The sequence below is a fragment of the Mobula birostris genome, chromosome 1, assembly GCF_030028105.1.
Source record: "Mobula birostris isolate sMobBir1 chromosome 1, sMobBir1.hap1, whole genome shotgun sequence".
NCBI classification, from domain to species: domain Eukaryota; kingdom Metazoa; phylum Chordata; class Chondrichthyes; order Myliobatiformes; family Myliobatidae; genus Mobula; species Mobula birostris.
Genome location: NC_092370.1, coordinates 132,706,344 through 132,728,846, shown reverse-complemented (window position 1 = coordinate 132,728,846; position 22,503 = coordinate 132,706,344). Strand labels below are relative to the sequence as shown.

The 22,503-nt window shown below is 41.4% G+C and overlaps 1 protein-coding gene across 2 annotated transcripts in view; it reads right to left on the bottom strand.

The window, feature by feature from the left end:
* dok6 (docking protein 6) overlaps nucleotides 1-22,503 on the bottom strand; it is a 605,271-nt gene that overhangs the window by 306,294 nt on the left and 276,474 nt on the right. The window lies entirely within an intron of this gene.

Sequence of the window (22,503 nt, the reverse complement as noted above, 5' to 3'; positions counted from 1 at the left end):
ATGTATTCCAAGGATAGATGTATTCCAAAAACAAAGAAGTACTCAAATGGCAAAATAGTACAGCCGTGAGTGACAAGGGAAGTCAAAGCTAATGTAACAGCAAAAGAGAGGTCATACAACAAAGCAAAAATTAGCAGGCAGATATAAGATTGGGAAGCTTTTCGTACCCTACAGAAGGCAATTAAAAGGGTCATGAGGGGGGAAAAGATGAAAGATAAAACAAGCTAGCAAACAATATCAAGGTGGATAGAAAAAACTTTTGCAAGAAAATAAAAAATAATAGAGAAATGAGAGTGGATATAGGACCTCTTGAGAAAGAGGCCAGAGAAATAATAATGGGACAAGAGATAGCAGATGAACCAAATGAGTATTTTGCATCAGTCTTCACCGTGGAAGACACTAATAGTGTGCCAGATATTAAGGGTGTGAGGGAAGAGAAGTGAGTGCACTTACTATTAGAAGGGAGAAGTTACTTGAAAAGTTGAAAGACCTAAAGGCACTTAAGTCATTCAGAGCAAATGAATGCACCCTAGGGTTCTGAAAGAGGTGATCATAGAATTTGTGGAGAGATTAGTTATGATCTTTCAAGAATTATTGGACTCTGGCATGGTGCGAGAGGACTGGAAAATTACAAATGTCACTCCACTGTTTAAGAAAGGAGGAAAGCAGCAGAAAGGAAATTATAGACCAGTCAGCCTGACCTTTGTGGTTGGGAAGATGTTAGACAATTGTCAAGGATGAGGTGATGGAGTACTTGGTGACACAGGACAAGATAAGACAACGTTGGTGTGGTTTCCTTAAGGGGAACTCTTGCCTGATGAACCCATTGGAATTCTTTGAGGAGATTACAAGTAGAATAGATAAAGGGGATGCAGTGCATTTTGTATATTTGGATTTTCAGAAGGCCTTTGACAAGATGCCACACGTGAGGCTGCTTAACAAGTTAAGAGGCCATGGTATTACAGGAAAGTTACTGGCATAGTGAGAGCATTGGCTGATTGGTAGGAGACAGCAAGTGGGAATAAAAGGATTATTTTCTGGTTGGCTGCCAGTGACTAGTGGTATTCTGTAGGGGTCAACATTATGATCGCTTCTTTTTATGCTGTATGTCAATGACTTAGTTGATGGAATAGATGGCTTTGTTGCCATGTTTGCAGATGATGCTATGATTCATGGAGGGGCAGGTAATGTTGAGGAAACACGAAGGCTGCAGAAGGACTTAGACAAATTAGGAGAATGGGCAAGAAAGTGGCAAATGAAATACAATGTTGGAAAATGCATGGCCATGCATTTTGGTAGAAGAAATAAATATGTAGACTAGTTTCTAAATGGGGAGAAAATCCAAAAATCTGAGATGCAAAAGGACTTGGGAGTCCTTCTGCAGAACACCCTAAAGGTTAACTTGCAGGTAGAGTTGAGGGTGATGAAGGCAAATGTAATGTTAGCATTCATTTCAAGAGGTCTAGAATATAAAAGCAGGGATGTGGGGGGCTTTATATGACACTGGTGAGGCTTTACCTTGAGTATTGTGCACAGTATCTGCCCTCATCAAAGAAAAGATGTGCTGGCATTAGAGATGGTTCAAAGGAAGTTCACAAGGATTATTCTGAGAATGAAAGGGCTATCATATAAGGAATGTTTAACGGCTCTGGGCCTGTACTTGCTGGAATTTTGAAGGACGGGGGGATCTCATTGAAACCTTTTGAATGTTGAAAGGCCTAGACAGAGTAGATGTGGAAAGGATATTTTGCATGGTGGAGGCTTCTAGGACAAGAGGGTATAACTTCTGGATAGAGGAGCGTCCAGGTCATTGGGTGTATTTACGGCAGAAATTGATAGGTTCCTGATTGGCCACAGCATCAACGTTTACAGGGCCATAGCTGGGGGGGTGGGTCTGAGGAGGAGGAAAAATGGAGCAATCGATGGCCCAAATGGCCTAATTCTGTTACTTTGTCTTGTGGTTTTATGGTCAGAGGAAAGGAAATTATATGTCAGTTAGCCTGACTTCAGTCGCTGGGAAGGTGAATGGAGTCCACTATTAAGGATGAGGCTTTGGGATACTTGGATGTGCATTATAAAGTAGGCCAAGGTCAGCAAAATTTCCTTAAGGGGAAACTTTGCCCGACCAATCTACTGGAATTCTTTGAGGAAATAACAGGCAGTATAGACAAAGGATAGTCAGTGGATGTTGTTTAGATGAATTTTCAGGAGGCCTTTTATAAGGTGGCACACATGAAGCTGCTTAACAAGATAAGAACCCATGGTATTACAGGAAAGATAATAGCATGGATATAAAATTGGCTGACTGGCAGCACGAAAAGAGTCAGAATAAAGTGGGCCTATTCTGTTTGGCTACCAGTGACAACTAGTCTCCACAGGGGTTGGTATTGGGACCACTGCTTTTCATGTTACATGTCCACAATTTGGATGATGGAGTTGATGGCTTTGTGGCCAGGATTACAGAAGATAAAAGATAAGTGGAGGACAGTAGAGTTGAGGAAGCAGGGAGACTGCAGAAGGGCTTGGACAAACTGGGAGAATGGGAAAAGAAGTAGCAAGTGGAAAATAGTGTAGGGAAGTGTATAGTCATGCACTTTGGTAGAAGGAATAAATGAAATGATGTGCTGGCATTGGAGAAGGTCCAGAGGAGGTTCAATAGAGTGATTCTGGGAATGAAAGGGGTTAATGTGTGAGGGGTATCTGGTCCAGTACTCGCTAGATTCAGAAGAATGAGAGAGGATCTCATTGAAATCTATCAGATATTGTAAAGCCTGGACGGAGTGGATGTGGAGAGGATATTTCCTATAGTGGGTGAGTCTAGGGCCTGAGGGCAGAGCCACACAATAGAGGGACGTCCATTTTGAATGGAGATGAGATGGAATTTCTTTAGCTAGAGTGTGGCAAATCAGTGTAATTCATTGCCACCAATGGCTGTAGAGGCCAAGTCATTGAGTATAATTAAAGCAGAGTTATAAATTTTTGGTTAGTCAGGATGTGAAAGGTTATGGGCAGAAGGTAGGAGAATGGGATTGAGAGTGATAATAAATCAGCCATGGTGGAATGACAAAGCAGAATCGATGGGCTGAGTGGTCGAATTCTGCTCCTATGTCTTTTAGGTCTCTCTCTCTATATATATAGTTCCTGGAATCAACATCACAGACAAAGCATTATCAGAAATATATTTTGAACTTCATACAACAGGCAAAACATTTGACATATAAATAGCACTGGAGAGGGATGAATATTCTTGTGGAGCTTACATGGGAATTCTCAAATAACCCCATTTGGAACTCCGACAGCTGAAATCTGCAGCCACAAAGATTGTGGTAAGTGATATTCTTTCAAGTGATTCAAAAGAGCAACCGATTATCAGAATGGAGAGAGTGGAGGTTCCAGACCAACCAGGGAGTGAGTCCAACAGATGGAAGGAAACCCTGGCTGCCGTGGTAAAACTGAATTGCAGGACCCTGAGGCCACCTCCCCACTCCCCCACTGCATCCGTATGACCATTAGGTCATTCAGCCCATCAAGACTGCTCTGTTATTCCATCATGGCTGATTTATTTTCTCTCTCAACTCCATTCTCCTGCTTTCTCCCCAAACCTTTGATGCCCTGGCTAATCCAAGAACCTATCAAATTTCACTTTAAATATACTCAGTAATTTCGCCTCCACAGTTGTCAGTGGTAATGACTTCTCAGGTTGGAGGAACAACAACTTATATTCTGTTTGGGTAGCCTCCAACCTGATGGCATGAACATTGAATTCTCAAACTTCCGCTAGTGCCCCACCTAGTGGCCCACCTCCCCCTCGTACCCCACCCGTTATCTATTTATATACACACATTCTTTCTCTCTCTCTCCTTTTTCTCTCTCTGTCCCTCTGACTATACCCCTTGCCCACACTCTGGGTTTCCCCCCCTCCCCCTTTTCCTTCTCCCTGGGCCTCCTGTCCCTTGATCCTCTCATATCCTTTTTGCCAATCAACTGTCCAGCTCTTGGCTCCATCCCTCCCCCTCTTGTCTTCTCCTATCATTTTGGATCTCCCCCTCCCCCTCCCACTTTCAAATCTCTTACTAGCTCTTCTTTCAATTAGTCCTGACGAAGGGTCTCAGCCCGAAACGTTGACTGTACCTCTTCCTAGAGGTGCTGCCTGGCCTGCTGCATTCACCAGCAACTTTGATGTGTGTTGCTTGAATTTCCAGCATCTGCAGAATTCCTCGTGTTTATGACTTCTATAGATCCATTTTCTGTTCAGAGGCCTGTATATAACTCCCATCAGGCTTGTATATTACCCTTGTATTTTCTTAACTTTACCCGTGGGATTTTACATCTTCCAATCCTATGTTACCAACAGAGCCACCCCACCCCCTCTGCCTACCTGCGTATCCTCAGATGTTAAGCTTCCAACTTCTTTCAGCCACAACACAATGATGCCCACAACATCATACCTGCCGATCTTAAACTATGCTACAAGATCATCTACCTTATTCCATGTACTGTGTGAATTCAAAATATAACACCTTCAATCCTCAAATCATCACCCTTTTCAATTTTACCCCTAAGTTACACTTCACCTTCTTCCCCACAGCCTCACTACACACTGCATCTACTTGTATACCAAATGCCCCATCCTCAGCCCTGTCACTCTGCTTCCCATCCCTCTGCCAAATTAGTTCAAACTCTCCCCAACAACTCTGGCAAGCCTGCCCGATATTGGTCCCCCTCAGGTGTACCAGGGCATACTTTCCCCAGAAGAGATTCCAATATCCAGAAATCTGAGCCCCTGCTCCATGCACCCACTTTGCAACCATGTGCTTATCTGCCAAATCATCCAAATCTTACCCTCACTAGCACATGGCACTGGCAGCAATCCATAGATGATTACCCTGGAGTTCCTGCTTTTCCACTTTCTACCTAACTCCCTATATTCTCTCTTCAGGACCTCTTCCCTTTTCCTGCCTATATCATTGGTACTAGGTATCCAATCTCTTCCTGTCTAATGTTCAGTCTCAAGAAAATAAAATTGAAAATCTCAAAACATGACAGTGGTGTCAGGTAAAAGCAGAGGAGGGAGTATTTGCTTCATGATTAATTTATTACAGTATACAGACATGGCAATTCTGTCTCAGTCCTGCTCCCCTGACATGAAACATCTGATGGTCAAGTATCATCCATTTTATCTGCAGAATGAGTTCTCTGCTGTCACTATGACCATGGTGTTTATTCCATCCCCGGACAATGTCATTCTGGCATGGGAGGAGCTGAACTCCGTGATCAACAGTTAAGCAGTAACACGCCCTGATGCCTTCCTGATGATCGTGGGGGACTTCAGCTAGCTTAAAAAAGTCTCCAATAAACTACCACCAACATGTCTCTTGCAGAACCAGAGGAATCAACACACCACCACCAAGAACGTTTACTGTGCCATCACACACCCACAACTTTGGCACGTCCATTCACCTGGCTGTACCTCTGCTCCCGACATACAGGCAGAGACCGAAGACCGCAGCCCCAGGGGTGAGGACTGTAAAGGTAGTGGAGCATTTATGGTGCAGCTTTGAAATGGTGGACTGGTCCATATTCAGGGATTCAGCTTCAGATTTACTGAATATGCCACAATCGGCACTGACTTCTTCAAGACCTGCATAGACTAGTGTGCTGTTTCAAGAACATATCACATTTTTCCAAACCAGAAAGCCAAGGATGAACCAAGAGATTCACAATCTACTAAGGGTCAAATCCATGGCATTCAATAGCAGCAATCCAGAATCCTACAAGAAGTCCAGGTAAGACCTACTGAAGAGCATTGTGAGAATGAAAAGGGAATTCTGTGCAAATTGGAGACACAACAACTACATTAAGTTTTGCATGCCATTACTTCCTGTAAGGTCAAACCTTATAACAGCATAAGTGGCAATGATGCTTCAATTCTTGGAGCTCTTAACATCTTTATGTATGCTGAGAACAGGTGAATAACACTACTCATGTTTGAATGCCCACAGCATCTGGAAACCCTGTGATCTCTGTCTGAGAAGCTGATGTCAGAACTTTCTTAAAGAGGGTGAACTGTCACACAGCATCAGGCCCTGATTTTGCACCTGACAGGGTTATGAAAACCTGTGCTGACCAACTGGCCAACTGTTCAAGGACATCCTCAACCTCTCACTGCTGCAGTCTGAGGATCCCTCCACCTTCACAACAGCAGAAATCATGCCAGTGCCATGACTTTCGGCTGGTAGCACTGACATCTATCATAATAAAATGCTTTGAGGGGTTCATTATGACTAGAGTTAACTCCAGCCCTGGACTCACTGCATTTCGCAGAAGGTTTACAGTGAATGCAATCTCACTGGCTGTCTGTTCTGCTTTGGAGGATCTAGACAACAGCAGAACATAGGTCAAGCTGCCATTTATTGATCATAGTTCGGTGATCCATTCCATCATCTCCCTCAGTGCTTATCGCCAAGTTTCAAAGTATGGGTCCCTCTACCTCCCTCTGCCACTGGATCTTCCACTTCCTCAGTGGGAGCCAGTCAGTACGGATCAGTAATAAAATCAAATCAGGTTATATTTAAATGAGCTAAACATCAGCTAACTAAATCTATTAACCACACAGCAGCTATAATTGCACTTCTTATTCAGTTACAATTACTCCACAGATGTAAAGAATCATTTACGACAAAACTGTAGAGTGTAGTCACCAAAGAAATGGCAATGGAATTTTGTCAATTAAATTGTCAATTGTTCAAGGGAATTGGTGAGAAAGTAACTTTCATGGAATTGTCCTGTTGTTGAATCAAAGTGACAGTATCGATTTTTAAATTTTTTTTCAGTACTGCTGTCAATCAAACAGACTGAAAGAGCTGATTTTGAGCGATCAGGGATTCCAAACATTCAAGCTGTTTGCAATTTATAGGAGCAAGATTGCTGGTGCCGCAGTGGTCATGTTTCTGAGCGTTTTGGGCAGTACTGGCGAGAATGGTAGGGAACAAGAACCAGAAACAGCGTCATGTTTATTGTCATTGACATATGTCACGAAATTTGCTATTTTGCTGCAGCAGTACAGTGCAAAACATTAAAAATATATAAATATAAAATATACAGAAAATAAATAAGTAGTGCAAAACGTGAAGTATTATTTATGTGTTTCAAGGTCCATTCAGAAATCTGATGGTGGAGGGGACGAAGCTGTTCCTAATACATTGAGTGTGTGTCTTCAGGTTCTTGTACTTCCTCTCTGATGATAGCAATGAGAAGGGGGCATGTCCTGGGTGGTGAGGGTCCTCAATGATAGATACCGACTTCATGAGGCATCACCAGTTGAAGACGTCTTCAATGGTGGGGTGGCTAGTGCCCATGATGGAGCTTGCTGAGTTTATAACCATCTGCAGCCTTTTATAGATACATAGATACAGAGAAAACCTACAGCACAATACAGGCCCTTCACCTCACAGAGCTGTGCCGAACATGTCCTTACCTTAGAAATTACCTAGGGTTACCCATAGCCCTCTATTTTTCTAAGCTCCATGTACTTGTCCAGGAGTCTCTTAAAGGACCCTATCATATCTTCCTCCACCACCGTCACCAGCAGCCCATTCCAAACACTCACCACTCCCTGCATAAAAAGCTTTCCCCTGATATCTCCTCTGTACCTAATTCCAAGCACCTTAAAAACTGTGCCCTCTCGTGCTAGCCATTTCAGCCCTGGGAAAAAACCTCTGACTATCCACACGATCAATGCCTCTCATCATCTTGTACACCTCCATCAGGTCACCTCTCATCCTCCATCACTCCAAGGAGAAAAGGCTGAGTTCACTCAACCTATTCTTATAAAGCATGCTCGCCAATCCAGGTAACATCCTTGTAAATCTCCTCTGCACCCTTTCTATGGTTTTCACAACCTTCCTATAGTGATGAGGCGACCGGAACTGAGCACAGTACTCCAAGTGGGGTCGAAGATTGAAGCCTGAAGGTTAAACCCCTCTGGAGACTGGAGCAGGGCTTGTTTCACTGTGGCTTTGTTGCTTAGTATGTTCTGTTTAATTGTGTTCCGTGTTGTTCTGCTGAACAAGGTTCACATACTATGTTGGTGCCAGAATGTGTGGCGACACTTGCGGTCAGCCCTCAGTATATCCTTGGTGTGTTGGTTGTCAATGCAAATGACGCATTGCTGTATGTTTGGATGCACATGTGATAAATAAACCTGAGCCTGATGCTTTTGATTGTGGGCGCCGATATTTTTGAATTGCACCTGACGAATAAAGTTAATCTTTAAAGTGGCGCAGAGCAGCATAAAGTGGCATTTAATTCAGAGCTAACTGACTGGTGAATCTGTATACTCTCACCCTTAACCTTTGAGTCTGACACGGCTGAATCAATACCAAACTATCCCTTCCAATGCAAGTTTACATTTGGCATTGATAATTGGTTTAAATAACACCCTTAGGTAGCCCTGAACACTTCCCAGCTGGGTCTAGAGCTTGTTCACTGCACCTAATGAATATTCAATTATTACAGTTAATAAACAAGTTTCCTGGGTGCCAAAGAAAGATAAATATCGTTTGTTGCATAAAACCACTGATATGTTGTGACAAAAGTTCTAATGTACAACTTGGCATTTTGATAATTGCTTCAGGCTAATATACTTTCTCAGTGGTGTTTCACAGTGCTATGCTTGACCTTTAGTTTGATATGTAAATGTTACAATGCCTCAGGGGGTGGCCTTCATATTAATAGGGAATAGGAAGTGGTCTGGAACAAAAGATGTAAACACAAGGGATTCTGCAGATGCTGGAAATCCAAAGCAACACACCCAAAGTGCTGGAGGGACTCGGCAGGTCGGGCAGCATCTATGAAGAGGAATAAACAGTCGACATTTTGAGCTGAGACCTTTCATCAGGACTGGAAAGGAAGGCGGAAGATTCCAGGATAAAAAGGTGGGGGTGGAGGGGAAAGAGGACAAGCTAGAAGGTGATAGACGAAGTCAGGTGGGTGTGAGTGGGAATGAAGTAAGAAGCTGGGAGGAGATAGATGGAAAAGGCAAAGGGCTGGAGAGGAAGGAATCTGATAGGAAAGGAGAGTACATCATGAGAGAAACAGAAGGAGGCAGAGCGACAGGGGGAAGTGATAGGCAGGTGAAGAGAAGAGATAAGAGGCCAGAGTGGGCTATAGAAGACCAGCCACAACAACGACACTTCAGTGTTAGCAAGACAAATAATTGTAAACTTCCGGAGGGGAGGTTGGGAGAACACACAAAAGTTCTTACTGAGGGGTCAGCGGTGGAAAGGATGAGAAGCTTCAAGTACCTGAGCGTCAACATTTCCTAGGATCTGTCCTGGACCCAACACATTGATGCAATTATGAAGAAGGCATGCCAACGGCTCTGCTTTATTCGGAGCTGGAAGAGATTTGGTATGCCAGCAAAGACTTGTAGATTTCTACAGATGTACAGAGAGATCATTCTGACTGGTTGCATCACAGTCTGGTATGGATGTTCCAATGCATAGGATCGCAAGAGGCTACACATTCAGCCAGCTCCATAATGGGCACAACCCTGCCTACAGCTGATGGTACCTCAAGAGGGTGGCATCCATCATTAAGGACCCTCAACAGGCAGGATGCGCCCTCTTCTCAATGTTATCATCAGAAAGGAAGCACATAGTGTTTGATGTCGCATGCTCAATGTTTTACCAGCAGCTTCTTCCCCTCTGCCATCAGTTTTGTGAATGGTCCATGAACTCATGGACACGACTTTATTATTCTTATTTTCTGCCTTATACTTATTTTGTTATCTATAGTAATTTTATGCCTTTGCACTTAACTACTGCCACAAAGCAGCAACTTTGCATGTTACAAGACAGTGACATTAAACTGAATTCTGAATTCTGATACCGGATTGTGAAGCAGATTTTTCTGTAAGTAAGAAACATCCTTGTCATAGATACCCATATTGTATTGTTCTACATACAGCCACTATAATTCTTCATTTTCATTAGATATTCACCTGAACACTACACATATTTAAACTATTGAGTATATCGAAAACCATTGATACAGTATCGAGTCAGTAATGCACACTACAAAACAGTTTATTATCAATACTATTTTTGAAAAATGCTTTAAAATTATATGGGAAAATTTGTGTAAAGGCAGATTTCCATAAAGCAGATCATCTGTAATGGTGCATTGGGATGTTGGTTTTTCTTGTAGTTTACCTTTCCTATGCTTGCTTGTGTATTTATATAATCACCTATATACATGTAATTTTTTAGTAAATTCTCCAATTAATTCTTACCTTTCAGAAGTAGCAGGTGTCACATTACTCGAGTCTGCTATGGTATAGGTTAATTGTTATCATTGGAATTATTGTTATCTCTAGTCTGAGTATACATATGTGATCACCCCGACTGCTTTTCTCCTTGGTCTTTTCTTTGTTCTCTTGGCTCCTCTTCCCTGTTCATTTTCCACTCTTGTAATATTTAATGAACAGCCATAAGCAACAGATCTTATGCTTCATGCTTGACTTCCTCAGAACCTTTCAATCGCATAAGGATCAGGACCCATAGTAATCTGGGAGCACCTGTACAATGTGGTTACCTTCAAGGAACCACTCATGCCCTCATGGATTTATGGGAATGGGCAAGAGTTGCCAGTAAGGTCTACTTCGCCCAGCATGGAACAGCAGCACAGACCTGGTCAGGGCTTTGGTGCGTTGTGACTTCTAACTACAAAGAAGCACGACAGCACCTCAACTTTCCTAGCCACTTCTGTAGAATGGGTATATCATCTAAACCTTTGACAAAGTTCTATCGATGCACAGTGGATAGTATCCTGATTAGTTGCATCACAATCTAGCATGGAGACACCAATGCTCAAGAATGGAAAAGATTACAGAAAGTGGGAGGTACAGCCCAGTCCACCATAGGCAAACTCCTCCCAATCATGTGCACATTTACTAGGAGCACTGTTGAAAGAAAGCAGCATCCATTGTCAAGGACTCCCACCATCCTGGCTTTTTGCTACTACAAACGGGCAGGAGGTGCAGAAGCCTTAGGTCCCATACCATCAGGGTCAGGAGCAGTTATTACCCCACAACTATCAGGCTCCTTTACCTGCATGGATAAATTCACTCACCACAATTCTGAAATAATTCTACGACCTACAGGCACGCTTTCAAGAACACTTGACAACTCATGCTCTCAGTACTTCTTTTGCACAATTTGCTTTCACTTGCACATAGGTTTTCTGTTAGTCTTTGTTAATGTATAGTTTTTTCATAAATTCTATTGCTTTTTCTATTTTCCTGTAAATTTCTGCAAGAAAATGAATGTCAAGGTACATACATTTGATAATAATTTTAACTTGAAATTTGAGCCATTATATGTAGTCCTGGTGATTGTGACAGTAAATTCTTTGGAGCAGTGATTCGGTGATTACATCACACAGACAATGCAGTTGCCAGCGAGGAAGTGGAGGTCTCTGATGTAACTACTGAAGAATGAGGAGCTGATGGTCCTCTTTCTATGCTGCAAGTTTTCTGATGGTCCCAGAATGCAATGTTTTTTCTTTCTGATTTAGCCCATTCTCTTCATCCTAGGACACTGTAGGAGCTCTCCTGGTAGTTTCACCCTTCTCCCATAAACATGCCAATTCTTCCGTTTTCAAAACTACATCACTGAATGTACATTTCCCAAATATTCATTTATGCTGAGCAACACACACAAAATGCTGGAGGAACTCAGCAGGTCAGGCAGCATCTATGGAGAGGAATAAACAGTCGATGTTTGAGGACGAAACTCTTCATCAGAACTAGAAAGGAAGGGGGTGGGGGGGGAATGCCAGAACAAGAAGATGGTAGGTCGTAAGGAGTACAAGCTGTCAGGCGATAGGTGAAGCCAAGTCAGGTGGAAGGAGGAAGGATGAAGGAAGAACCTCAGAAGGGATAGGTGGATGAGGTTGCACAAATTGTCTTCTTTTGCACATTGGATATTTGTCAGTATTTACTTATGTATAGTTTTTCATAAATTCTATTATATTTCTTTATTTTCCTGTAAATGCCTGCAAGAAAACAAACCTCATGGTGACAGATGTGTACTTTGATAATACACTTACTTTGACTGTGACTTTTCCCAAGAGGTTAATTATCAGATACATAACATGCTCACAGCAGTGCTGGCAGCTGCACATTCCTGTCTTTTGAAACTCTAACAAAAATACCGAACACCATTCAGACCAATGAAAAGGATCACAGAGAGCAGAAGACCATAAGGCACAGAAGCAGAATTAGGCCATTTGGCCCATTGAGTCTCCTCTAACAGTCCATCATGGCTGATTCATAAGGTGTGCACATGCTGCCAGAAAAGGTGGGAGAGGCAGGTATAGCTACAACTTTTATTGCATGTTTGGACAAATTCATGGATGCATCCCACCACTGTCACTGGATGAATCAAAAGAGGTGAGGAATTCAAGTATCACCAGGAAGTAAACATGTTCGCATTCTAGTGCAATCATGAAGCTGAAGCTCAATGCCCACAAAACAGTGGTGTTGCATAACGAATTCAGGAGAAATGAGTCTCCTCTCCACCTACTCATCATCAACAACTCTACAGTTAGCACCACTTCAACATTCAGGTTCCTGGGCATCATTATTTCACAGGACTTCATGTGGGACAACTACCTCTCCTTCATTAACAAGGGTTCTCAGCAGAGGATGTAGGTAGCTGTTAAAATTCCATCTTCCCCAGACCATATGATGCAATTTTTACACTGCACCATCCAGCGCAACTTCACATCAGCTATTGCAGCCTGGTTTGGTGCAGCATTCTCTCATAGTGTACAGAAACTACAGTGAACTGTGGCGTCAGCAGAAATCATCACTGGCTGCTGTCTTCCATCGCTGCAGGAGCTGTATGTGTCCAGGATAAAAAAGCAGGCGGGAAAAAAATCATTGTGGTCACTGCACACCCATCAAAATACTTTTTCCAAAAGTGTCCTTCTGGAAATAAAAACTGTAGGATTATTAAAACAAAAAACTCCATGCCATTTTAAAAGTTTCTTCTCCCAGGCTGTTAATCTAGTTAGCCCCCTACCCCCTCTATCTATTGCCTCAGCCACTGCACTGTAAATACTTTAAACCACTTTTTAATAATGTAGTTTATATTGTAAATAAAATATAAACAGCATTATAAAAAAGAGGTTCAAAATGTATTTTTGCACATTTTATTCCATATCCATACTTTGACTTCTAACTTTAATTTTTATATAACTGTTCATTGTTTTTAATAGTTTAATGCTGTTTTTCTTGTATGACACACCAATATGTCACTGCAAATTCCTAATACATGTTCTATATATATCAAATAAAGATGATCCTTGATTATGGATAAGGAAGGTTTTGAAAGATAATTTATGTGCTAAATGCAGGCAAATGGCAGCAGCTCAGAAAAGAACCTTAGTTGACATGTCTGTACACACAGTGCTCTATCCCTAATAAAGTGGACACAGAGTTTATGTTTGTGGTCTTCTGCTGATGTGGCCCATCCATTTTGAGGTTCAGCATGTTGTGCATTCAGAGATGCTCTTCTGCACATCAGTGTTGTAATGCATGGTTATTTAAGTTACTGTTGCTTTCCTGACAGTTTGAACCAGTCTGACCATTCTCCTCGGCTCACCCTCATTAGCAAGGCATTTTCAGCCACAGAACTGCGAATCACTGGATGTTATTTGTTTTCATACCATTTTCTGTAAACTCTAGGGACTGTTTGTGTGAAAATCCCTGGAGATGAGCAGTTTCTGAGATACTCAAACCATCCCGTCTCGCACCAACAATCATTCCATGGTCAAAGTCAGTTTGGTCACATTTTTCCCCATTCTGATGTTTGGTCTGAACTGCAGCTAATCCTCTTGACCATGTCTGTATATTTTTATGCACTGAGTTGCTGCCACATGATTGGCTGATTAGGTATTTGCATTAAAGAGCAGGTGCAGAGGTGTAGTCAATAACATGAGATGTCATGGAGTGTATAGCTCCATGACATCTGATGGTCTAAGATATCAGAAACACAATGAAACTCAACTACCAGCACCAAGTAATGATACCAAGCATGTAGATGATGCACGCAAAATGTCAGAGAGCTAGAGTTCCAGGCTATCACATGACATTATGAAACATTTAAAGGCCCTGTGAAGGCCGTTCACAACAGTAGTTCTCTTGCATAATCAGCAAAATGACATTCTCTCTGCAGAGCAAATTCAGCCAATGCCAACATAAAAGAATTGATATGTTCAGCTGAAAAAACAGAGATAAGAACGCTCATGTCAAAGAAGATGCCTGACAGAAAATCTAACTGGACAGGTGCAGAGATTGTCCTCCTAATGAAACCCAAAGGCAATTTGAAGGCTGCACTATACTGACCTGAAGATGAGCCAGATAATAAAATCGAAAAACAATAGTCATAATGAATGATCCTGATACAGGTACAGGTTGAGTACCCCTTATCCAAAATGATTGGGGACAGAAGTGTTTCGGATTTCAGATTTTTTTGGATTTTGGAATATATAACGAGGTAGCTTGGGATCACCTTCATTTCCGACTTTGAATTTATGTACCACCGATAAACAGTCTTTGTCTCACTTAACAGTAAAAATTATTACATTCTATTAATTATTGAAAATATAATGTGTAGGGCGTTAAAAGCAGCACAGCAGCATCGGGAGAAAACCTGAATCAGCTGTTGAACAACCACAAACAAAGGCAGGCTTTCAGTCTCCGCCTATGATGGCCTGTTTTGATTATAAGGTTACAGTACACTGTATTTGTATTTAATTTTTTTTAGGTTTTATGTAAGGTGTCAAATCAATCAGCATTGTAGACTTGTTCTGGTTTTAGATCTTCATCAGCGACGGTTTTCACAAACTGATCAATGAATTTTTGAAGCAGATCAGCCGACTCTGTATTTGTAAATTTTTAAAAATCTTTGAAAGTTTAATGTCGTGCCCTTTCTTAAATTTCTGTAACCAACCTGCTCAACATACACAATTATCACCAATTTTCAGTTCATCATGATAGATCTTTGCTTGTTTTATGATTCACATACCGTTAAGCGGTACATGCTCACTCCAACGCTGACGAGTACATTCTTTCAAAACACGATCGAGATCTTCACTTCTTAGAACTGTCAGTGATGCACAGAGACCTGTATATCGCCTGGGAACCTTTCCAGTCCCTTGTGGAATTTTCCATTTGCGACATCAAATCTGCGCTCAAAAAAAATTCGATTTCGGAGGTTTTCAGACTTGGAACTTCGGATAAGTGGTACTCAATCAGTATATGTTATGTATAATTTCTGTTAATATAATTCTTGGATCTTTTTTTGTAGTGTACTGTGCTCCAGCTCCATGAAGCTAATTTTCATGGTAGTTACACTCAGTGGCCACTTTTTTAGGTTATGCCTTGTTAATGAGAAAGGTCAGAGGAGAATTGCCAGACTGGGAAAGTGAAAGAGGGTCTCACAGAGGGGGAGCAGTGAAGAGGTTCAGACCAAACACCAGAAATGTGATCCAAGTGACTTTGACCATGAATGATTGTTGGTGCCAAATGAGATGATTTGAATATCTCAGAAACTACTGATCTGGTATTTTCACACACAACAGTCATGAAGGGCCTCAAGATTGGACAGATGGTAAAAAGCAAAGATAGCATGCAGTCAGGTTGTCAGGAAGGGCAGGCAGATTAAAGGACAAAATTGCAGCCAGAAGGTAGGTATCGGTGCATTAGGAAAGCAGAATTAAAAGAGGTAGCAAGTACGATACTCTAAGTGTTATATCTCAATGCACGGAGTATAAGAAATAAGGTGAATGATTTTGTTGCACTATTTCAGACTGTCAGGTATGATGTTGTGGCCATCATTGAATTATGGCTGTAGGATGGTTGTAGTTGGGAGCTAAATGTCCAAGGTTACATGGTGTATCGGATGGATAGGAAGGTAGGCAGAGAGGGTGGCGTGGCTCTGCTGCTAAAGAACGGCATCAAATGAGTAGAAAGATGTGACAGAATAGGAAGATGTTGAATCCTTGTAGGTTGAGTTAAGAAACTATAAGGGTAAAAGGCCCCTGATAGCATTTATACACAGGCCTCCAAACAGTAGCTGGGATGTGGACCACAGATTACAATGAGAAATAGAAAAGTCGTGTCAAAAGGGAAATGTTATGATAGTCATGGGAAATTTTAACATGGGAAAATTAGGTTGGTAGTGGATATCAAGAGAGTGAGTTTGTTGACATGGCTTTTTTAGAGCAGTTTGTCATTGAGCCTACTGAGGGGATCAGCTATACTGGATTGGGTGTTATATGATGAACCAGAGGCGATGAGGGAGCTTGAGGTAAAGGAACGCTTAGGAGGAAATGATCACAATACGATTGAGTTCAACTTGAAATTTGATAAGCAGAAAGTAAAGTCTGATGTAGCATTATTTCAGTAGAGAAAAGGCAATTACAATGGCATGAGAGAGGAGTTGGCCAAAGAAAACTGGAAGGAGATGCTGACAGGGATGACAGCAGAGCAACAATGGTGTGAGTTTCTGGGAAAACTGAGGAAGGTTCAGGACAGATGTGTTCCAAAAACAAAAACAAAGAAATACTCAACTGCCAAAATAGTACAACAAGGGAAGCCGAAGCTAATGCAAAAGCAAAAGAGATGGCATTCAACAAGGCAAAATTAGCAGGAAGATAGAGGATTGGGGAGCTTTTAAAAAAACTACAGAGAGCAACAAAAAGAATCATTAGTAAGGACAAGATGAATTATGAAAGCAAGCTAGCAAACAATATCAAAGTGGACAGTGAAAGCTTTCTTAAGTATGTAAAAAATAAAAAAACAGATGAGAATGTATATCGGACCTCTAGAAAATGAGGCAGGAGAAATAGTAACGGGAGACAAGGAGACAGCAGATGAAATAAGTGAGTACTTTCCATCAGTCTCCACTGTGGAAAAAACTAGCAGTGAACTAGATGTTGAAGGTCGTGAGGGAAGAGAAGTGAGTTTAGTTACTAGTACAAAGGAGAAGGTGCTCAAAAAGCTGAAAGACCTGAGGGTACATAAGTCACCTGGACAAGATGAACTAAGAGGTAGCGGTGGAGATTGTGGAGGCATTAGTAACGATCTTCCAAAAATTATTGGACTCTGGCATGGTGCTAGAGGACTGGAAAGTTGAAAATGTCACTCTACTCTTTAAGAAAGGAAGAAGGCAGCAGTAAGTAAATTATAGACCAGTTAGCCTGACCTCAGTAGGTGGAAAGATGTTGGGAGTTAAGGATGAGGTTATGGACTACTTGGTGACACAGGACAAGATACGACACAGTCAGCATGTTTTCCTTAAAAGGAAAAACTTGTCTAACAAACTGGGTGGAAATCTTTGAGGAAATTACAAGTAGGATAGATAAAGGGGATGCAGTGGATATTGTATATTTGGACTTTCAGAAACCCTTTGACAAGGTGCCACTCATGTGCTATTAACCAAGTTAACAGCCCATGGTATTACAGGAAGGTTACTGGCATGGTTGGCTGATTGTTAGGAAGCAGTGAGTGGGAATAAAAGGATTCTTTTCTGGTTGGTTGCCAGTGACTGGTGGGTGTTCCGCAGGTGTTGGTGTTTGGACCGCTTGGTGGGGGAGTCTAGGAAAAGAGGGCACAGCCTCAGGATAGAGGGCCATCCAATTAAAACAGAGATGTAGAGGAATTTGTTTAGCCAGAGGGTGATGAATTTGTGGAATTTGTTACCATCGGCGGTTGTGGAGACCAGGTTGTTGGGTATATTTACGGTAGAGAGTGATTGATTCTTGATTGGACAAGACATCAAAGGATATGGGGAGAAGGCCGAGGAGCAGGGCAGAGGAGGGGAAAAAAGTACCAGCCTTGATAAAATGGCAGAGTAGACTCGATGGGCCAAATAGCTTAATTCTGCTTCTATGTCTTATGGTCTTATGGTCTAACAATTGGTAGAGTTTACAGAAAACGATACAAAAAACAAGAGACATCTAGTGATCAGCAGTTTTGTAGGCAAAAATACCTTGTTAATGACAGAGGTCAGAGGGAAATTGCCAGTCTGGTTCAAGATGACATGAAGGCAACAGTAGCACAATAACTATAAGTTTTAACAGTGATGTGCTAAAGAACATCTCTGAATGCACAACACGTCGACCCTTAAAGTGGATGGGTTACAGCAGCAGAAGACCATGGAGATACATTCAGTGGCTACTCTATTAGTTACAGGGGGTACATGTAAACTGTTACTGAGTGTAAACCCTCTGCATGCTTGTGGCAACAATAAAGTTGAAACTTGATTATTGGTTGAAATTAGGTTTTTTTCCCTGTGCTTCACCAGTAACATCAGAATCTAGCAATGACTTTAAGCAGCAGCAGTCTCGGAGTGCTCTGTCTGCGAATCTTTTTTCCATTGCACCCTAGCATCTGCAAATGTCAGGATAATCAGATGGATGGAATTTGTCTTTAAAAAATTAATATACTCTAAAATCTTCTCAACCAGTTGCAAAGCTATTCATTTATGCTCCAGTAATCTGTAAAATACTGTAAAAGTTCTGGTTCTCTTGAATATAATTTCTCATGTAGTTACTCATCAAGCAGTGTAAAAAGTCCCAAGTGTTACGAACACTTTTGGACCCCTTATCTAAGAAAGAACGTGCTGGCATTGGAACAGGTCCATAGGAGGTTCACGAGAATGATAGATTCCCTGTTAGTAAGAGTGTCAAAGATTATGGGGAGAAGGCAGGAGAATGGGGTTGAGACGAATAATAAATCAGCCATGATGGCATGCCAAAGCAGATTCAATGGACCAAATAGCCTAATTCTGCTCCTATGTTTTATGCTCATAAGTTCAAAGAAATCTATTTCTAAAGTGAAAATGAATGGTAAAGTGCATTATTCTAAAGTAGCAAGAATGCCCTAAAGGCTGGGAGAATTCTGAAATTCTCAAAACATGATTTCAGTAATGATCCTAAAAAAAGGAAGGGGAGGTATAGAGGTGGAAATGTGCAGGAAGGAAATTTCAGAGTATAGGGGCTTGATAGCAGAAAGGTGTCAATGGTAGAGTTCAAAGTTCAAAGTATGTACATGTCCCTATTTACTACCTTGAAATTTATTTTCTTGGAGGCATTTACAGGAAAAACAAAGACATACAGTAGAATCTATGAAAAACTACATATAATCAAAGACTGACGAACAACTAATGTACAAAAGAAGATAAACTGTGGAAATAAAAATAATTGATACTGAGAACATGAGTTGCAAAAAATCCTTGGAAGTGAGGCCTGTGGGAGGAAACCGGAGCAAACCCACACGGAGAATGTACAAACACCTCACAGGAAGTTTCAGGATTGAACCCAGGTCACCGGTACTGTAAAATATTGTGCTATCCACTCTGCTACTCTGATAGCAGAGGGGAACAAGCTGCTCCCAAATCACGATGCACATATAGGAATGCTGCATTTTTGAGCCATTATCTCTCGAGGACGTCCTTCATTATAATGTGGAAGTTACAGAAAGATAATGTTCAAGCAAGAATGGTTTGTGGATCGTTTGTTCAACCCAGGCAACGAAGGTCTTTTAGGCAAGGTCTTTGAAGAGCATGGCTTTCCTTAACACATCAGGGAACTGGAACGAGTTGGCTTACAGAGACAAGATAAGGACGTAAGGATGCAAGGCACGTGACAACTAAGGGACAATTACTTTATTAACTTCTACATATCATTGGTTGTTAGCTTGAAGTTTCTATTGACTTTTAAGACTTGTATTGTGAATGGTGATTGATCTGCAAGTAAGGAATTTGAACATACACAGTTCACCAAATGGCCAATATCGGCAACTGTTGCTCAATTATGTATAAAAATGGCATTTCTCTGTTCAGACTTCAGAACAGTTTGGTGATGAGGTCTATGTTGTTCTTCTTGTGCACAAGTAAAAAAAATGATCGGGGAACGAGTGTGAGTTTTCAGATCCCAGTTAATCATAGATGACAATAAACTTGGTGGTGATCTGCCTCGTGTGGAGTTGATAGAGTTGTGCAGTCTCTTGTGATCCTGTGCATTGAAGCCTCCACACCAGGCCGACCTAAAGTAAAGATTGGGAATTTTACAGTTGATATATTTCTTGAGTAGGAGCTGATGTGGGTAAGGAAGCTCGGGGGACATGACTGAAGAGGACTTGGTGTGAGTAAGGATGCAGAGAGTTACAGATGAACTCACATTTGCAGATGTGCCAGCCAGGAGAACAGCTGCATATCCATTCATGTATTTGACAGAACCCAGGTCCCTGGTTCTATAATTCATTATGTTAACCGCTGTGCTGAGGTGCTGCCTCCTTCATAGATGATGCCTCTCCTGCTGAGATTTTCCTGCATTTTTTGGGCATGTTGCTCAAGGAGTATCAATTACAGATCAATAAGTATATTAGCCCGTAGCATTCATTCTATTCCAATTCATCCTGGTTACTTATTAACCCAATAATTTATTTACAGAATTCCTTATAGATTTTTTTTGAGTGGGGCTGTGGTTTTGTCAAATTGCTGCTGGCTATCTAACTGTGGGCTTTGATGAATGCCGGGTTTTGGTGTGGAAGGCAAGCAACTCTGAGGTAATGTGAGGGTAGAGTGCGGCTAGGTTTTTTTTGCCTCTTTTTCCCCTCAAAGCTTTTGAAAGTCAAAGTCAAATTAAGTTTATTATCAAAGTACATATATGTCACTGTATTCTACATAGAGATTTATTTTCTTACAGGAAAATAAAGAAATGCAATAGAATTTCTGAAAGAAACTATACATAAACAAAAATTGAAAAACGACCAATGTGCAAAGGACAAATTGTGCAGATAAAAAATATAACACCAAGAGCATGAGTTGTAGAGTCCATGAAATGAGTCTATAGGTTGAGCAGTCAGTTCAGCATTGACATAAGTGAAGTTATCCACATTGGTTCAGGAGGCCGTAGGGTAATAACTTTCCCTGAACCTGGTGGTGTTGGATGTAAGGCTCCTATACCTCCTTCCTGATGACGGTATCAAGAAGAGATCATGGCCTGGATGATGGGAGTCCTTGATGATTGATATGCTTTCTTGTGGGAGTGTTACTTGGACATGTGCTTAATGATGGGGAGGGCTTTGCCCGTGATCAAGTGGACTGTATCCACCACATTCGGTAGACCTTCCATTCCTGGGCATTGGTGTTTCTATACCAGACGGTGATACAACCAGTTAGGATACTGTCCATTATGACCCTATAGAAGATGGTCTTAGTCATGTCAGGTGAGCTCAGCCCGTTGTCATACATCTCCTGCGCAATGTGGAAACTCAGGGAAGCTGTCAGAGTCTCTGACGGCTACATCTATAAGAAATATGTCCTGCTGCAGCTCTCAACAGCCCTGCGGGTTGTACACGGGTTCACTTTGGAGCATCCGTGATGCTGTGAATGTTGCGAGTTGGTCAAACCGCAGTTTAAGAGCTAATGAAAGATAGAGAAAGGGTGATGAACAGGCAGAACAGTAGAAGGAAGAGAGTGTAAGAGACCTCTGCGGTCATCTCCCTGCAAAACAGAAACATTTGCTTTGGATACTGTTGTGAGCAATGGATCATCAGGGGAAGGCAGCAGTAGCCAAGTTCACGGCACCATGAGGAGCTCTACTGCACAGGGAGGCAAGAAAAAGTGTGGCAGAGTTATTGTGATAGGAGAGTAGACAGGAACTTCTGTGGCCACAAACAGGATTCCCGTATGGTGTGCTGCCTCCCAGATGCAAGGTTCAGAAATGTCTCGGAGCAGCTGCAGGGCATTTTGGAAGGGGTGGGTGAATGGCCAGTTGTTGTGGTGCATGTAGGTACCACCAATATAGGAAGAAAACAGGAGGAGGCCCTACAAGCAGAGCCAGGAGATAAATAAAAAAAAGGACCTCTAAGGTAGTAATCTCAGGATTGCTAACTGTGTTATATGCTAGTCAGATTAGAATTAGCGGTAAATTTCGTACATTTTTTGTTTTGAACAAATTTATATTATCAAGCCCTATTATATGTAATTTTTTTTCAATCCTTGGTTATGGATCAAGCCCTTTTGATATGGGAAATGAAAGGTATAACATGTTTCCCTGACTTATTTCTGAATAACTGTTTCATGTCTTTTGAACAGTTATCTAATAAATTTAATTTGCCCGGATCCCACTTCTTTAGATATTTACAAATAAGAAACTTTTTAAATATCATGCTGCCTAACTTCCCAATTTCACACCCTACTGATATCGTCGATAAAATTTTAGGTTTAAATCCCTTTCAGAAGGGATTAATAGCAACTATTTATGATATAATTATGAAAATACAGCCAGGTATATCTGATAAAATTAAAAATGAATGGGAAAGGGAACTTCAACTTTGTCTACTTACAGAGAAATGGGATAAAATTTTTCAATTAGTTAGTTCTTCCTCTATATGTGCAAAACATACGCTAATACAGTTTAAAG